This window comes from Sphaeramia orbicularis, chromosome 11, assembly GCF_902148855.1.
Source record: "Sphaeramia orbicularis chromosome 11, fSphaOr1.1, whole genome shotgun sequence".
Taxonomy (NCBI): domain Eukaryota; kingdom Metazoa; phylum Chordata; class Actinopteri; order Kurtiformes; family Apogonidae; genus Sphaeramia; species Sphaeramia orbicularis.
Window position 1 is genome coordinate 24,414,788 of NC_043967.1, and position 15,649 is coordinate 24,430,436.

Consider the following 15,649-nt stretch of genomic DNA (forward strand, 5'->3'; position numbering starts at 1 on the left):
TTGACAGAGGTTGCAGAAGAACATGATTAAATTTCATTCACGGTGGCAGAGGGATGTGAAGTTGAGCGAGCTAATTTATAACTTTTATGAGGTCTATTCATGGCTGGAACTGGAATGTTTGTAGGTACCATAGGTCTAATCCTATACTGGCAAATTTATTGTGGGAACAAGAGTGTGGGTACTCGACCCCTGTGGGCGTCAATTAGCGTTGGATTGTCTGCACACACATTTACAGCTGATGAATGTACTTGTCCCTGGCAGTATTTAGGGAAGGAGTGAAACATGTTTGCAGCAAGTGTTCATGACCCGTTACGTCATCCCATCGGGTCTATCGCATCGGAGAGATTTCAGCTGCAGAGGACTGTGTAATTATATCTTTCTTATTATATTCTTTATTCAGGCAGGACAGTGCACATTAATGAACACATTTATGCATTCCATTTCAGTATAAACATGTAAATATGCCAGAGTTAGCGTCAGTGCTAATTTTGATCTGCAGTCCCCACTTAATAAATAAATAACAGTGATCCGGGCAATACAAAGCAATACAGTGGAATAAGTGCAGTACAGAACAGAACAAGACAGTGTAATACATTATAAAACAGTACAGTTCAATGCAGTACAATAATAATATAATACAATATAATACAGAGAAATGAGGATGAAGCTTGGAATTTATCATTGCACCAATGTGATATAATCTGGAATGTAATCTGGGAGGATGTTTACCATTGAAGAATCATTTCACATTTCTGGTCAATAGATGAATCAGGGAAAAAAAAAAGAAATGATATTGAAATTTGGTAATGTTTTTTTTAATACTTTATTTTATTGTTGTTTTTTTCAAAACATGTAGCAGATATGGACATACAGAAGGAAGACCAGAAAATAAAGTAAGAAATAAAGAAATGCAAACCTCAAAAGAAAAAGTACATAGTGGATTGCCATGTCTCTACAGCAGTGTTTTTCAACCTTGGGGTCAGATCCCCATATGGAGTCACCCGGAATTCAAATGGGGTTGCCTGAAATTTCTAGTAATTCATAAAAAATTTTGAAATGTATTAATAAAAATATATGGTGAGTTGAGAGAGACAATCCCAATCCCTAAAAGACATGACAAACTGTGAAGCTGAAACTGAAGCACTGTGGTTCCGTTTATCTGTCAAATGTTCATTGTGGTCGGTTTCAGATGCTGCAGCTCTTTCATAATTCATAGTTTGAGTTATTGTTTGTTCAGTATTAATTTTCAGCCTTGTAAATCCAAGCTGGACTGACTGTACATATCCTGACCAAGGAAAATCAAATTCTCACTTTGTGCAGTAATCTACACCTGGCTTTTCTGCCTCCGTCTATGAAAATATACATTATATGGACTAAATATCATCTAAATTAATTTATTTGCAACATAGTATAGGCAAACTATTACATGATCAAAACAAATAATTTTAACAACCAAAAAAAAAGTCTCCGTTTTGAATAGCTGGAGTTGCCAGAAATTTGTGATGTTAAAATGGGGTCACGAGCCAAAAAAGGTTGGGAACCACCACTCTCTATGCTCCGGTGTTGTTATCAATAAGATCGTCCTTATTCTGTCGTTGTACGGAACAGACCATTTCTCCCACTTTTCCCCACATTGTTCTTCTTGAGTCCTTATCTTATGGGTCAACAGTCAAAATTTGGTAATGTTTTATTTAAACTAGTGACTATATTTAACCCATAAAGACCCAGTGTTACTTTTACTTCAGTACCCAAATGAAATTTTCTCAGTATCTAACCTTTCTTAAGTGACTTATCTCCATCTATTTATAATATTATCTTCTGTATATAGTATTTTATCAGTATAAATCAGGTGTTTTCCTATATATTTATTACTGATTATGCAGATGTTCATGAAAGCTCAGATTAAGGTTAAGGGTTATTAAAACAAAAACAGAGAAAACTGCAGAAAAAGTGGCTTTTTCAGTAAAATATATCCATAACTGAACATAAAACACGCATTTCCATCCACTGTCATTGATGCAACTTTATCTGTATTACTGGTGAATCAATGTTGTAGAAGATGACAGTGTTTCCATGGTCATTACGGATCCTCTGAACGTCCAAATGGGTCATATCCGATGACCATGAAAAGATGGTTAACTGCATTTTACACCAATTATTCACATGCATTGATAGGATTAGTGGATCAACAGGTATTAAACAGTTTAGATCAATGGATGCTTTTGATCAGCAGTTGAAGTTTGGGTCTTTATGGGTTAATTTTTTTTTTTTATCTCTATGTTGCTTCTTAAATATAAAGGAGGATCCACTCTCCCTGAACTATGAACCAACCTCCTCCAGAATACATAAATGAACTTCCTCCAGGTGAAAGTGTAACCACAGTGAAACCACTACAATCAATCATTCATAAAGTAAACTAAGTAATAGCTGTTCCTCTGGTTGTTCCATGTTTCTTTGAATTTTTAATTTTTGGCTACGAGGAAAGAGGATCAAAAAGTCAACTTACTTGGCGTACAGATCTGCACAATTTAGGATGAAGCTCCTCTATAAACTGACATCCTTTTCTACAAAGGTGTGCAAAAAAGTTTATTTGGATGTTTGTAGAAGCATTTGTACATCCATTTCTAAAGTGGAATACAGAAAATATGTGCACTGCTATAAAAGACATAAAAAACTGAAATAAATGGATTCTAAAGGTTAAATTCACTATTATGTTGATTCTTGACCCCATAACAAGAAACAGCACAAACAGTTAGAAACATCTGATGTGTTGAATGAAACCTGGTATAATACATTAGAAAATTAATGGAATAAATCTCATATTGTCTGAACAAAAGGGTTAAAGACGTGATAAGTGCAAAGGGAGATCACACTAAATACTACCTCTATGGTTTATAGATGCTGTTTTATCCCTGAAACTTTTGTTTTAATGCTGCATGTACATTGGTACATTGAACAAAAATATAAACGCAACACTTTTGCTTTTGCTCCCATTTTTCATGAGCTGGACTCAAAAGATATAAGACTTTTTTCTATCTACACAAAAGGCCTATTTCTCTCAAATATATTTCACAAATCTGTCTAAATCTGTGTTAGTGAGCCCTTCTCCTTTGCTGAGATAACACTGGGTTACAAAAAAATGTTTTTTGCAAGTTGTCTAGGTTTTTTCAACTGAATTAGGACCTTTTGCGCCGCTAAATCCAAAAATGACATCTGTTTTTCTCAATCAGGTCAGGTTTTTTTGCTAATTTGATTTTGAAAAATTTGATCTTCTCACAAAATTGCTTACATTTTTGTGACTTTATCAGTTGATTTTTTATATACAGGGTGGGGAAGCAAAATTTACAATGAACATTTAGTTGTTTTTCTCAGCAGGCACTACGTCAATTGTTTTGAAACCAAACTATATTGATGTCATAATCATACCTAACACTATTATCCATACCTTTTCAGAAACTTTTGCCCATATGAGTAATCAGGAAAGCAAACGTCAAAGAGTGTGTGATTTGCTGAATGCACTCGTCACACCAAAGGAGATTTCAAAAATAGTTGGAGTGTCCATAAAGACTGTTTATAATGGAAAGAAGAGAATGACTATGAGCAAAACTATTACGAGAAAGTCTGGAAGATACTATTAAAGAAGAATGGGAGAAGTTGTCACCCGAATATTTGAGGAACACTTGCGCAAGTTTCAGGAAGCGTGTGAAGGCAGTTATTGAGAAAGAAGGAGGACACATAGAATAAAAACATTTTCTATATGTAATTTTCTTGTGGCAAATAAATTCTCATGACTTTCAATAAACTAATTGGTCATACACTGTCTTTCAATCCCTGCCTCAAAATATTGTAAATTTTGCTTCCCCACCCTGTAGTTCTCACCCAAAATAGGTTTTAAGAGAAAAAATCATTTTCACAGGATTCCTGTTAGGTACAATGGTGTATTCACCGCAGATGTAGCAGAATACGTCAGGCTTATTTTTGCAAGATCTTCTAGTCGAAGCCATTTCATTCACCTGTAATATTAAAAAAAACATCATAAATTGGCAAAAGTAAAATCTTCAGAACTGTTTATTGCAAGAAATATGAAAGAATTTTGTATCATATGATGTGAAAATGCCCATAAATGTAAGCAAAAATGTTAAAAAGCCAATATGTAGCATAGTTCAGAAAGTTGACCTGATTGAGCAAAATTAATGTGATTTTTGGATTCAGCACACCAAAATTATCCTAAATCAGCTCAAAAAACGTAAACAATAAATTTGTTTTTGACCAGTGTAATCCGTCCACCTCACAGGTGTGGCCAGGGGCGCTGCTACCAATTGTGGGCCCCATGAAAGGTAAACGTTGTGTGTAGGGGGGTGTAAATACGGGGGGTGAAGTCCATAACTAGTGTAACTTATGTTGGCGTGAAACAAACTGAAACTTAACATGCTATCAACGTCCGACTCCTGACTTCTATCCCTCACTTATACAACGGATCTTACGCAACATTTTCACAACTTCTAACCTGTATCCACTGGACCCCCTCCACTGCTCTATGGGCCCCCCCACAAATGCTTGGCCCCATGAATTTGTCATGTTTTACCACCTAATCAGAAAACCACCATTTACTATTTGCACCATTTTGTGTGCATAGAAAAAGTTTTAGATCTTTGAGTTCAGCTCATGAAAAATGGGAGCAAATACAAAAGTGTTGCGTTTATATTTTGTTCAGTGTACTTCACATAGAATATATTAATATAGAGACTGAGAAATGCATTTCAGTGGTCATTAGAACTTCACTAAATCAACAAACCTAATATTGGCCAAGCACTTTTCCACACTGCTGTATAGTATATCATTAACTGAATGTAAAAAAACAAGCATCTACCACCACTATCATTTATCAGAATGTTTAACTGCAGTTTGCGTTTTTATTGGAGAATCAATGTCGCAGAAAATTTCAAGTTCACAATGGAGCCTCTGAATTTCCAAAAAAGACACATTTGATGCTGCTAAAAAGCTTAGAAACTGTATTTTACCCTAATTACCCCCCGAAGGGAAGGCAAGGGGTATTGTTTTTGGTTCGGTTTGTTTGTTTGTGAACACTGTAGCAGCCAAAGTATTGGTTGAATTCATACCAAATTGGGTTTATAGATTACCAGTGACCCAGAATAGATATGATTACATTTTGGGAACAGTAAGTCAAAGTTAAAAGTTTTAGTGAATTTTTAAATCTTTTTTTTTTTCCCCATTTACTTATATTGGGCAAAATTTTAAATGTCTGTAGCAGGAAAGCTATTGGTTGAATTCATACCAAAGTGGGTTTTGAGATTACAAGTGACCCAGAATAGATGTGGTTACATTTTGGGAAAAGTAGGTCAAAGTTCAAATTTTGTATGAATTTTTAAAATCTTTTTTTCCTCCCATTTACTTATAATGGATGAAATTTCAAATGTCTATAAAAACATCAATTTTGGCACATATACAGAGGCCATTGATATGCTGACATCATCACATGCATAACATGTTGATATCAGCTAAAATAATGCTGCGATCCAGGCTGGTTTTTAAGCCCGTAAGTCACGACTTCAAACCACGACTCACGACTTTGTAACGATCCAGGCAAGTCACGCCAAACTGCTTAAGTGCAAGGTAGCTTGATGTAAACAAACCAGAATGTGGACCGTATGTTAGGCTCATTTACAATCATTTCTATCGCCAAAGGTGTTTGCTCTTTGCTTTTTTGAGGGAAACAGAGGAGTCAAAATGGCGCATAAGGCAAGAGAAGCTGTTATACCTTTTATGTTATTTGTATATTTGGATTCGTATTTGGTATTAATTTATTCTTGCACTCATTGGACTGAAAACTAGCTAACGCCAGAGTAGCTGCTGATTATGCAGAACATTTTCAGATAAATAATATCAGAGCAATACCTTGTTTTAATAAACAATCTGCATAAACACCACATCCATGGGGGCCGCTACTGCTACGTGATGTCAGAAATCGGAATTGGGAGTACATCGATCTAGTACGAGTTCACAGGTGGGAAGTCACAGGTTTGACTCCCACTCCAGTGCATTTCCACCAGTAGAAGGTTGGAAAAACACGAGTTACGGGTTGCCTGGAACACAGCCGAAGCTACAATACGTGCAAGGGGCGGGTACTGTTGTACCTGGCATCACTTATTTAAATATACTGGTAGAGGTTCTGTTGTAAAAGTTATTGAACATTTTAGATCAGTAGATGTGTTTGGTCTCCAGCTGCTGTTTAGGTCTTTGAGGATTAAATAGCCTCCATTCAACATATTACATTCAAAGGATAGAAGTATGTGTAGTTGGTATATCAGAACTATTAAAAAAATACCACAACAATGATGTGGCCTTAAAGAACCTTTTTACCCACGCACATTATGTTACAAAACATTAAACTATCTACATATGATGCTGAAGCAAAATTTGGCCATTTTTCACTGCTGTAATGGTTAAAAGATTTATACTAAGGACAACCTACATCATTCTCAATTAGGACAGAACAGACATAACATGTGGCAGCATGAAATTTGCTTTGACACCTCTAGTTACTGATGCCAACAAAAAGAAGGGGAAAAAGGAAATGTTGGGCTTAGGGAATAAAATAGTGGAGAGGAACGGTAAGGAGTGGGTGGAAAGATGAGGAATGATCCTTGATTGTGCCTGTCTTATGAGGGGCATCCATCAGGAGTGACCCGGACAAATAAAACCCTTTTTCCCATTTTCAGTTATAAAGCACGAGGCAAGTTTTTACACACAAATGCACACATGCACATTTCTGTATGTGTATTCAGACTGCAACATAGCAGCAATGCCCAAACCAATACATCCACAGTGACACATCTATAATACGCTTCAATCCTGACTCACACGAGTGCAGCATTTTCCAGTTTTATGTTACTTTATTTAGCATCATTCTCACTGAGGATTGTTTAATCTCTACTGAGGAACATTTATCACACAATGGCAGTAGTTTTATATGTAATGCAAACTGACACTTTCATGAAATCAAATAAGAATCGATGCAGAGTGGAGTCGCAGCTGCCGTATACATGCACAGAGTCCTGCGTAAATTACAGTTGGAGAGAAATTCATCGACGTAGATTAGAACTGGCTTGAAACTTCAGGGACGGACGCAAATGAGATTGTTAGCGGCCTCACCTGTTGGAAGGGAAAACGGGGACATCTGAATCCTGGAGGACCGCTGGTTCGATGCGCTCGCCCTCTGAAATGCTGGAGGGAAGAAAGAAGATTAAACAAGTGATTAGAAGAATATGAACAAGTGATTGAAAGATGGCAAGATAGGGAGGTAGAGAAAAAGACAAAGAATAAGCCTCGGGATGAGATAGAAGGAATTGATGTTTAACTGGTTTCACAGCCAAGAATGTGTCAGCGAGGAGTAGATCTGAGGTATTTCTTCACTGATAAACAGTCTCACCAGGTTGGGTGGCTTTAGCTTTGGCAAACTGAATGAATAAGTAAAGAGATGAGTTCACCAAACTGTCTGTGCGTAATAATTCAGAAATACAATGGAAGTGAGGAAGCAATGCAGCAATATTTAAAGAAAACAATCAGGATGAATTGCTTTGGATGGATTCCATAACATAAAAGTAAAAAAAAACAACAAAAACACCTATGCTGGAATATTAGAGAATGGTGCTTAAGATGTAAAATCCCAAACATTCATCTGACCAAATGCATCTAAACTGTTTAATACCTGTTGGTCCACTAATCCAATCAACCCATATAACTAATTGTTGTAAAATGCACTTTGACATCAAATATGACCCATTTGAACGTTGAGAGGCTCCGTAGTTAGCGTGGAAACACCGTCATCTTCTACAACATTGATTCACCAGTAAAACCCATGGAGTTGGATCAATGACAATGGGTGGAAACACTTCGTTTATGTTCAAATAATGATAGATTGATGATGAAAAAGTCACTTTTTTCAGTTTTCTCTGTTTCTGATGTAATAACCCTCAACTTTAATCTGAACTTTATGAATATCTACATGATCAGTGAATTAAGTATAAGAAAATACCTGATTTTCAGTGGAAAAACACAGAATATAGAAGATAATATTACAATAAATGGTGATAAATCACTTAAGGAAGAATAAATATCAGGAAAAAGTCATTTGAGAACTGATTTTCACTGAAAAAAAACAGAATACAGAAGACAATATTAAAATGAATGGTGATAAATCACATTAAAGATGGTTAAATATAGGGAAAAATTCATTTGAGAACCCATTTTCACAAAAAAAAAAAACAGAATACAGAAGATAATATTACAATAAATGGTGATAAATCACTTAAAGATGGTTAAATATAGGGAAAAATTCATTTGAGAACTGATTTTCACTGAAAAAAACACAGAATGTTGAAGATAATATTACAATAAATGGTGATAAATCACTTAAGGAAGGTTAAATTTAGGGAAAAAGTCATTTGTGAACTGCCACAAAAGTAACACTGGGTCTTTATAGGTCTTATAAAGCTGATATTTACCTGACAGTGTTGGTGAGCTGCTATTATACTGACATTTCTAATACGGGATCAGTGGGATGAAAAAATACCCTTTACATTGAACTCCCATGGGTAGGATTTGAACATTTGGAACTTTGGCCACTTTCCCCGTGGATCTGAACCGTGGCTCCTGAAAATGAAAAGGCTAAAAGGAACACACAGAACACTACTTCTGCTATCTGTGAATCTATAACCATGAACTCAGTGCTGTTTGGATGATCTGAAAAGGGGAGATGGAGGCTTTAAATATCTGTTTTTCTTCAGGAAATTTTTTGAGAACAAATAAGGCTGGATTATCAGATCCCTAATGTGCATGTCAAGAACCATTATGAGAACCAAGAGGAACTACTTCAGTCCTTAGCTTGTAGCCATATCTCCCATTGGTGTATGTTTAAGTGGATTTTGAAGTATTGCATTAGGGGAAAAAAAGTGACGGAAAACTCCTAAGTATTGCAGAAAATCTTTCAGATTCACTTAAGGTGTTTTTAGCTCTTTTCATAAAAGATCCAATGCTTTTAAATGACAGGAAAAAAAAAATCTTCAGTAAGTGCTGATGTAACAAATAAAGTATTTCTGCTTCAGAAGAAGGATGAGGAGAGAAGAGAAGAAAGGGAATGAGAAGAAGTAATGTCTGCTATCTTCACAGATACTCCTATAAGTATGAAACACATGCAGGCTTTAACAACAGGTATGTTTGTTTTTTTTTTGTGTTTTTTTTCTCTGTTGTAGGCACAGAGCTGTGCAGAAGACTCCTTTTGCCTTTAACTTTGTTGTTTTTTCCGAGTGTTAATGAGCATGCATCTTTAATTCTCAGCCTCTATATTAAGTGGTAATTAGAAAATGCAAGGAACATGTATAGAAACACCCACACACACACACACACAAAAAAAAAAAAAATCATAATGAAATAGCCTCTACAGTTATGAGGACATATTTAACTTGAGTTCCATTTGGATTTAGTACATTTTGAATTATTTTGGGTGAGATGTCTATGAGTTTTGTTGTTCAAACACAATGTCCCTCTGTTTTTCTTTACTCTTAGGTTGTCTTTTACTCTTTCATCTGCTCACTCAAACCAAGTGTGTTGGATATTTTACAGACTGTGAAGCTGCATGAGGTGAATCTCTGATTTGTCATATTGGGTGATATAAATAAAATCAAACTGAAATGAAATTAATTGAAACATGACTATTATTATGTCTCTATACCTGCCTCGACTCTGACGATGTTTAAGTCCAGCCGTTCAACAGTGCATATAACAACTGAAAGAGTTCACTCTGCCCTCTTCTCTTTTACTTTATTTTAATTGATTATTTATGTTTGATTCTGTTTTAATTGTAATTGTGTGTTTTAAATTGTCTCTTTTCCATTTTTGTAAAGGACTGTGAATTGCCCTGTGTATGAATTGTGCTATAAAATGCATTTGCCTATCCTTGCCTTTTCCAAATTCAGGGCCAGGGTCAGAGTAAAATCCTCACCCTCACCTGTCTGGATGGACCCCCTCATGTGCCCCCCCCGCCCTGCTGTATCTTTACAGACTGGAACTACATCCGCAAATGGACATCCATCAGTCCTGGTTTCATCTACAGCCTGTCCGTCCATGGGAGTGGATCTCTTCTTCGCTGTGGTTCTCCCTGAGGTTTCTCTTTTCCCACTGGGTTTTTGGAGTTCTTCCTTGTTGAGAAGAAGGAGGGTCTAAGGACAGGGGATGCCCAGGATAATCCTTTCCTTCTTCTAATGTTTATTTGACTGTTGTTTGTTTTCATATCCAACTAATTCTGTAAAGACCTGTTTTGTTTTTTTTATGTTTTTATGTTATATATCTGCTGTGAAGCACACTGAGTCTGCCTTGTACATTAAATGTGCTCTATAAATAAAACTGAATTGAATATGTAACAGTAATACAACATATACTGGTGTTATAATGAAATATTTGTACCTCTCCTTATGAAATGACTGTGACAATGTGATTTATTCTTGATAGATATAGTGTAACTGGGACTGGACAAAGGTGATTACTGATGTGTATAAAAAGGAATAAAAAGAGGAATGTGTCTGAAAACAAACTTATTCCAACTTTATGAGTAACAGTGTACAACATACGAATTCAGTTTCATAATTGAAGTAGAAGATGGGTGTCTCTGAAGAATTTACAAAAGCTGACATAACAAAATCAAGTGAAAAGATGTGGAAAAAATGAAAAGTATGTAAAGAAATAACAATATAAAAATAAATGACATAACAAAAAGAATGGAATTGGATAGAGGCGGTAAAAATGTCAGCATTATGGTGATTCATGACGTGTGTTTTGTAAAAGTTGGTTCTGAAGAGACATGAAATTGTTTTGGTTTTTTTTGTCTTAAGCTGAAAATTGAGATCCACTGGTCAACAGGGCACAACAATGAGAATTCTTGTTACGTTCCGAACTGTTAACAGTAACAACATCCTCATAAACACAAAAAGGGCTGTCACCCAGATCTGCAATAACACACTCTGTAAAAACAAAGCACACTGAAGTCCAGTCATTCTGATTAAGTAGTATTTTCCATTAATCAAGTTTGTTATATATTCTGATGGCCTGTAAATTATATTAATAATAAAGTCACTGCAGAGATGAGCAAATTAGCTAATTAGAGCACAGATCCAGTCGACAATTGCAGAGAAGAGGTAATTCATCACGTTTCAAAGCAGTGTGGTAATAACAATAATAATAATGCTGCTTTGTCATTTGCATTTGGGCTGGAGAGTAAAGTATCTCGTGCTGCCAGGCGTTCACTCATAGCACCATCCTCCATCTTTGTGCATCTGAAAAGGCCAGATCGTGGGTGGGGGTTTGATCCAAAACAAGAGTGCAGACTGAAGAGTTCTAAAAGCCAAAAGCCTCAAAACTTGGCAAGTTATCTTTGAGACATTATTTATGCACAACAAGTCAAATCCGCCTCACACCTGATGATATTTTGGTCATTTTGTTTTTTTTTAATCCTGCAACACCTTTTTTTTTCTTTCTTGTTTATTACCTTTCTTATATTTGAAAATAAAAAACTTCATGTGAAGCTTCAAACCAGCCCTAGGTAAACGGTCTCCCAAGATGATGAAGGGTTAACAGAGGTTGGAAAAGAAAGCGGCAGAAATCTGATTTCCTGATTATGAACAAACACATCGATTGGACCTATAACAATGTCTGGGTCTCTGGAGTCCACCTCAAAACCAATATATAGATTGTTCTCAGAGACTATTAGGCATAGTAGCTCATATAAACAGGACAACCAGTTCATATTCTTTAGGGGCTTTTAAGTGTTTTTTTTTTTTCTCCTGTGAGCAATGTTTAACTGCAGAACCAGTCACACTAGAAAGACTGAATAATTCAAGAAAAAAAATCTTCTCTGTATCAAAGATGTGGTGCTTGACATTTTTTTTGTTGTTTTGTTGTTTTTTTTTACCATCATTCCATGATTCCGTAATTACCATTCATCATTGTAATTTAACCCATAAAGACCCAAATATACATCAGCGACCAAAAGCATCTGCTGATCTAAAATGTTTAATAACCTTAGAGCCACTAATCCCATCAATACATGAAAATAACTGGTGTAAAATACAGTTTGTAATCTTTTCATGGTCATCAGATATGACCTATTGGGGTTCAGAGGCTTAGTGAACATGGAAACACCGTCATCTTCTACAACATTGATTCACCAGTAAAACCCATAGAGTTTGATAAATGACAGTGGATGGAGACACTTGGTTTATGTTCAGTTAATGATAGATTTTACTGAAAAAGTCACTTTTTCTCAAGTTTTCTCTGTGTTTGGTATAATAACCCTCAAATGGAATCTCAGCATGATGATTAAAGTACATGATCAGTAAATTAAATATAGAAAAATACCTGATTTTCACAGAAAAAAAACATGCTAAATGGAGATATTATACTACATGGTGAAGAAAGGTTAAATAGAAAGAAAAATGTATTTGGTTGCCACAAAGTAGCACTGGGTCTTCATGGGTTAAGTGGTTTGAGAGGACATGTGACTTCTGCATCTACTCATTGCTTGTGTTTTCAGAATATACCCTGTGATGCTGTGGTTTTGTCAGAGGCGGGTCCCGATGTTAAATTTGTGACTGACAGCTTTAATTACCGACTGCTGATTAGACGCAACCGGGACGTGACTCTACTGCTCTACTCTGTTTTTATACAGAAGTTTGGAAAAGTGGCATCACATTTCCACAACAACATGAAACAATGTCAGGTTGAGCTATATTTGCATTTAGCCTTGATTTGGACCGAGACCCTTGGACCCTTAAAATTAAAAAAACAACATTAAGAAAATTGGGCTCATTTACACCTATACACTATTAAAGATTTAAGGTTAACTTGTTTTATTATGTCCATAGGGAAATCCGGTTATTGCTTTTACCCATCTAACCATTTTACACATCACCTAGCATTAGTATTAGCAATTAACATTAGCACATAGCATTATTATAGCATAGTATTGGCAACTCCAGAGCCTCATCAGCACCATGGACAGGGGCATTGACATGATAATTCAACTACATGTAGACCAAGGTTATAATAGTTTTGGATTTTTCATTATAGTTTAGTTTATTTAGTTTTGACTTTTTTTTTCTCTAATTCAGTTAGTTTTAATTCGTTTTTTGAGCAGGTTTGCTAGTTTTTATCAGTTTTCGTTATTTTCTAAATGCTTAGTTTTAGTTTAGTTTTATATTTTTTCATATCTTTTCTCTTCTTCGCGGTCGTATTCCCATAAATCTTAAACAGAACTCTGCTGCTTTCTTCCAACTTTAGTCTCCATGTTTCCAGGTAGAGTGGGGACCAGAAGACGACTGTAAACGACAAGTGACGACAAGTGACGGACCATTCAATATCATACGGTGCCAGCAGCTAAAAATGCTTGGGAAATAAATCGATTTCATATCAATCCAACTTTGACAAAGATGAAAACGAAGGGAATTTTATCCATAATTTTTATACGTTTTAGTTAGTTTTATAAGCACACAATACAGTTTCAGTTAGTTATCGTTTTTTTTTCTTTTAATTATAGTTTTATTCATTTCAGTTAACGAAAATGTTTTTACAATTCTAGTTTTCGTCATTTCGTTAGCTTTCGTTAACGATAATAACCTTGATGTAGACCTACGTGTCTTTGATTGTGGGAAAAATGGAAAAGCTTGGAGAGAACAAGTAAACTCCATACAGAAAGGCTCTGGTCCAAGTGAGAGTCAAACCCAGTCAAACCCTTGCTGTTCTGCTAACCACTAGGCCACCGTGCTGCCACTGTTCATTAAGACAGTTTTAAAATGGAACAAGAAAAATACCTTGTTTCTCTGTTGAGATACTATGCAAGCCACTTTTTTTTTTTTTTTTATCTGAAAGCCAAAATTATACATGTTCTCTCAAAATAATATTCAGGGTTCCGGCGGGGTCTTAAAAAGTCTTAAAAGTCTAGAATTTACAAATCTGAATTTAATACCTTAAAAAAGTCTTTAAAAGGTATTGAATTTGATATGGTAGGTCTTAAGTTATGATGCCCATTGTGTTTAAATGTGGTCCTGTTAAATGTCAAAGCGCAAAGAAAGTAATGTTGTTGGTGAGAAATGAGCACAGAACATTCATTCTGCGTACAGTACAGTGGGGGGAAGCAAATTTACAATATTTTGAGGCAGGGATTGAAAGACAGTGTATACCAATTATTTTATTGAAAGTCCATGAGAATTTATTTGCCACAAGAAAAGTTACATCATAATAAATGTTTTTATTCTATGTGTCCTCCTTCTTTCTCAATAACTGCCTTCACACGCTTCCTGAAACGTGCACAAGTGTTGCCTCAAATATGCGGGTGACACTTCTCCCATTCTTCTTTAATAGTATCTTCCAGACTTTCTCGTAATAGTTTTGCTCATAGTCATTCTCCTTCTTTACATTATAAACAGTCTTTATGGACACTCCAACTATTTTGAAATCTCCTTTGGTGTGACGAGTGCATTCAGCAAATCACACACTCTTTGACGTTTGCTTTCCTGATTACTCATATGGGCAAAAGTTTCTGAAAAGGTATGGATATAGTGTTAGGTATGATTATGACATCAATATTGTTTGGTTTCAAAACAATTGACGTAGTGCCTGCTGAGAAAAAACAACTAAATGTTCATTGTAATTTTGCTTCCCCACCCTGTATGTACATAATATCAGTCTCTTCTGATATAAAAGACTACATTAAATTCTAGAAGTCATTAATTTTTACCAGTATGGCTGTGAAGTGGGCATTAAATTCTGTTCTAAGTCATCTTAAAAAGGTCTTTAAAAAGTCTAGAAACCTGTAGGAACCCTGATGTCAGTCCAATAGAAAAATAAAAACATGGTCAGCAGCAGCTTTCTGCCTTTCCTTGAAATAATGCCCTTTACTGTCTTGAAATCCCTCTCTTTGCAGGTTTCCAGCTGTGATGCACATGTATCCCCTGCTGCATCAACAGCTCAATTAACCAACCAAAAATGCTAACGAAACACATGTAAGGCACCCACAAGCCACAAAACATTGAAAATCTAAAGAGTAAGCACAGTATTGATGTCATTTATAGATCTTAGGGTCAAGTTCTCATCATATTTCTTGATCTGTGCTTTTCTATATCCTCCCTGCCTGTCTGTAGTCCGATCAATCACACACTGACGCTTCACATAGACATAGGCACTCAGTTACACACTTGAAGGAGGAAAAAGGCCACCTGCCAGAGAATAACAACAGACCTGTGTAGCCTAGCAACAGCTTGCAGACAGGCTTGTTAGCCGGGGGAAAGAGAGAAGAATGCAAGAGGGAAAACTTTGGCCTGTGTCTGTGCCACTCACACACACTTACACGAGCTGAAGGGCACACGAGCTCAAACGCACAGGCCTCGTTCTCGCCAACCTCCCGTTCTTTCACATCCCTCCAAACGTGCCTTGTTTTTGACAATTCTACATTTGCAACAGCCCATCGATCAGGCGGCTCAACCAAACGATTTGGCCACTTGCTTCTTTTTCTCCGTCTGCCAAGAGTGGAACATTTTTAATTGTCAATTTGTTGCTGTTTTTTTTTTTTTTTTCTGTATGT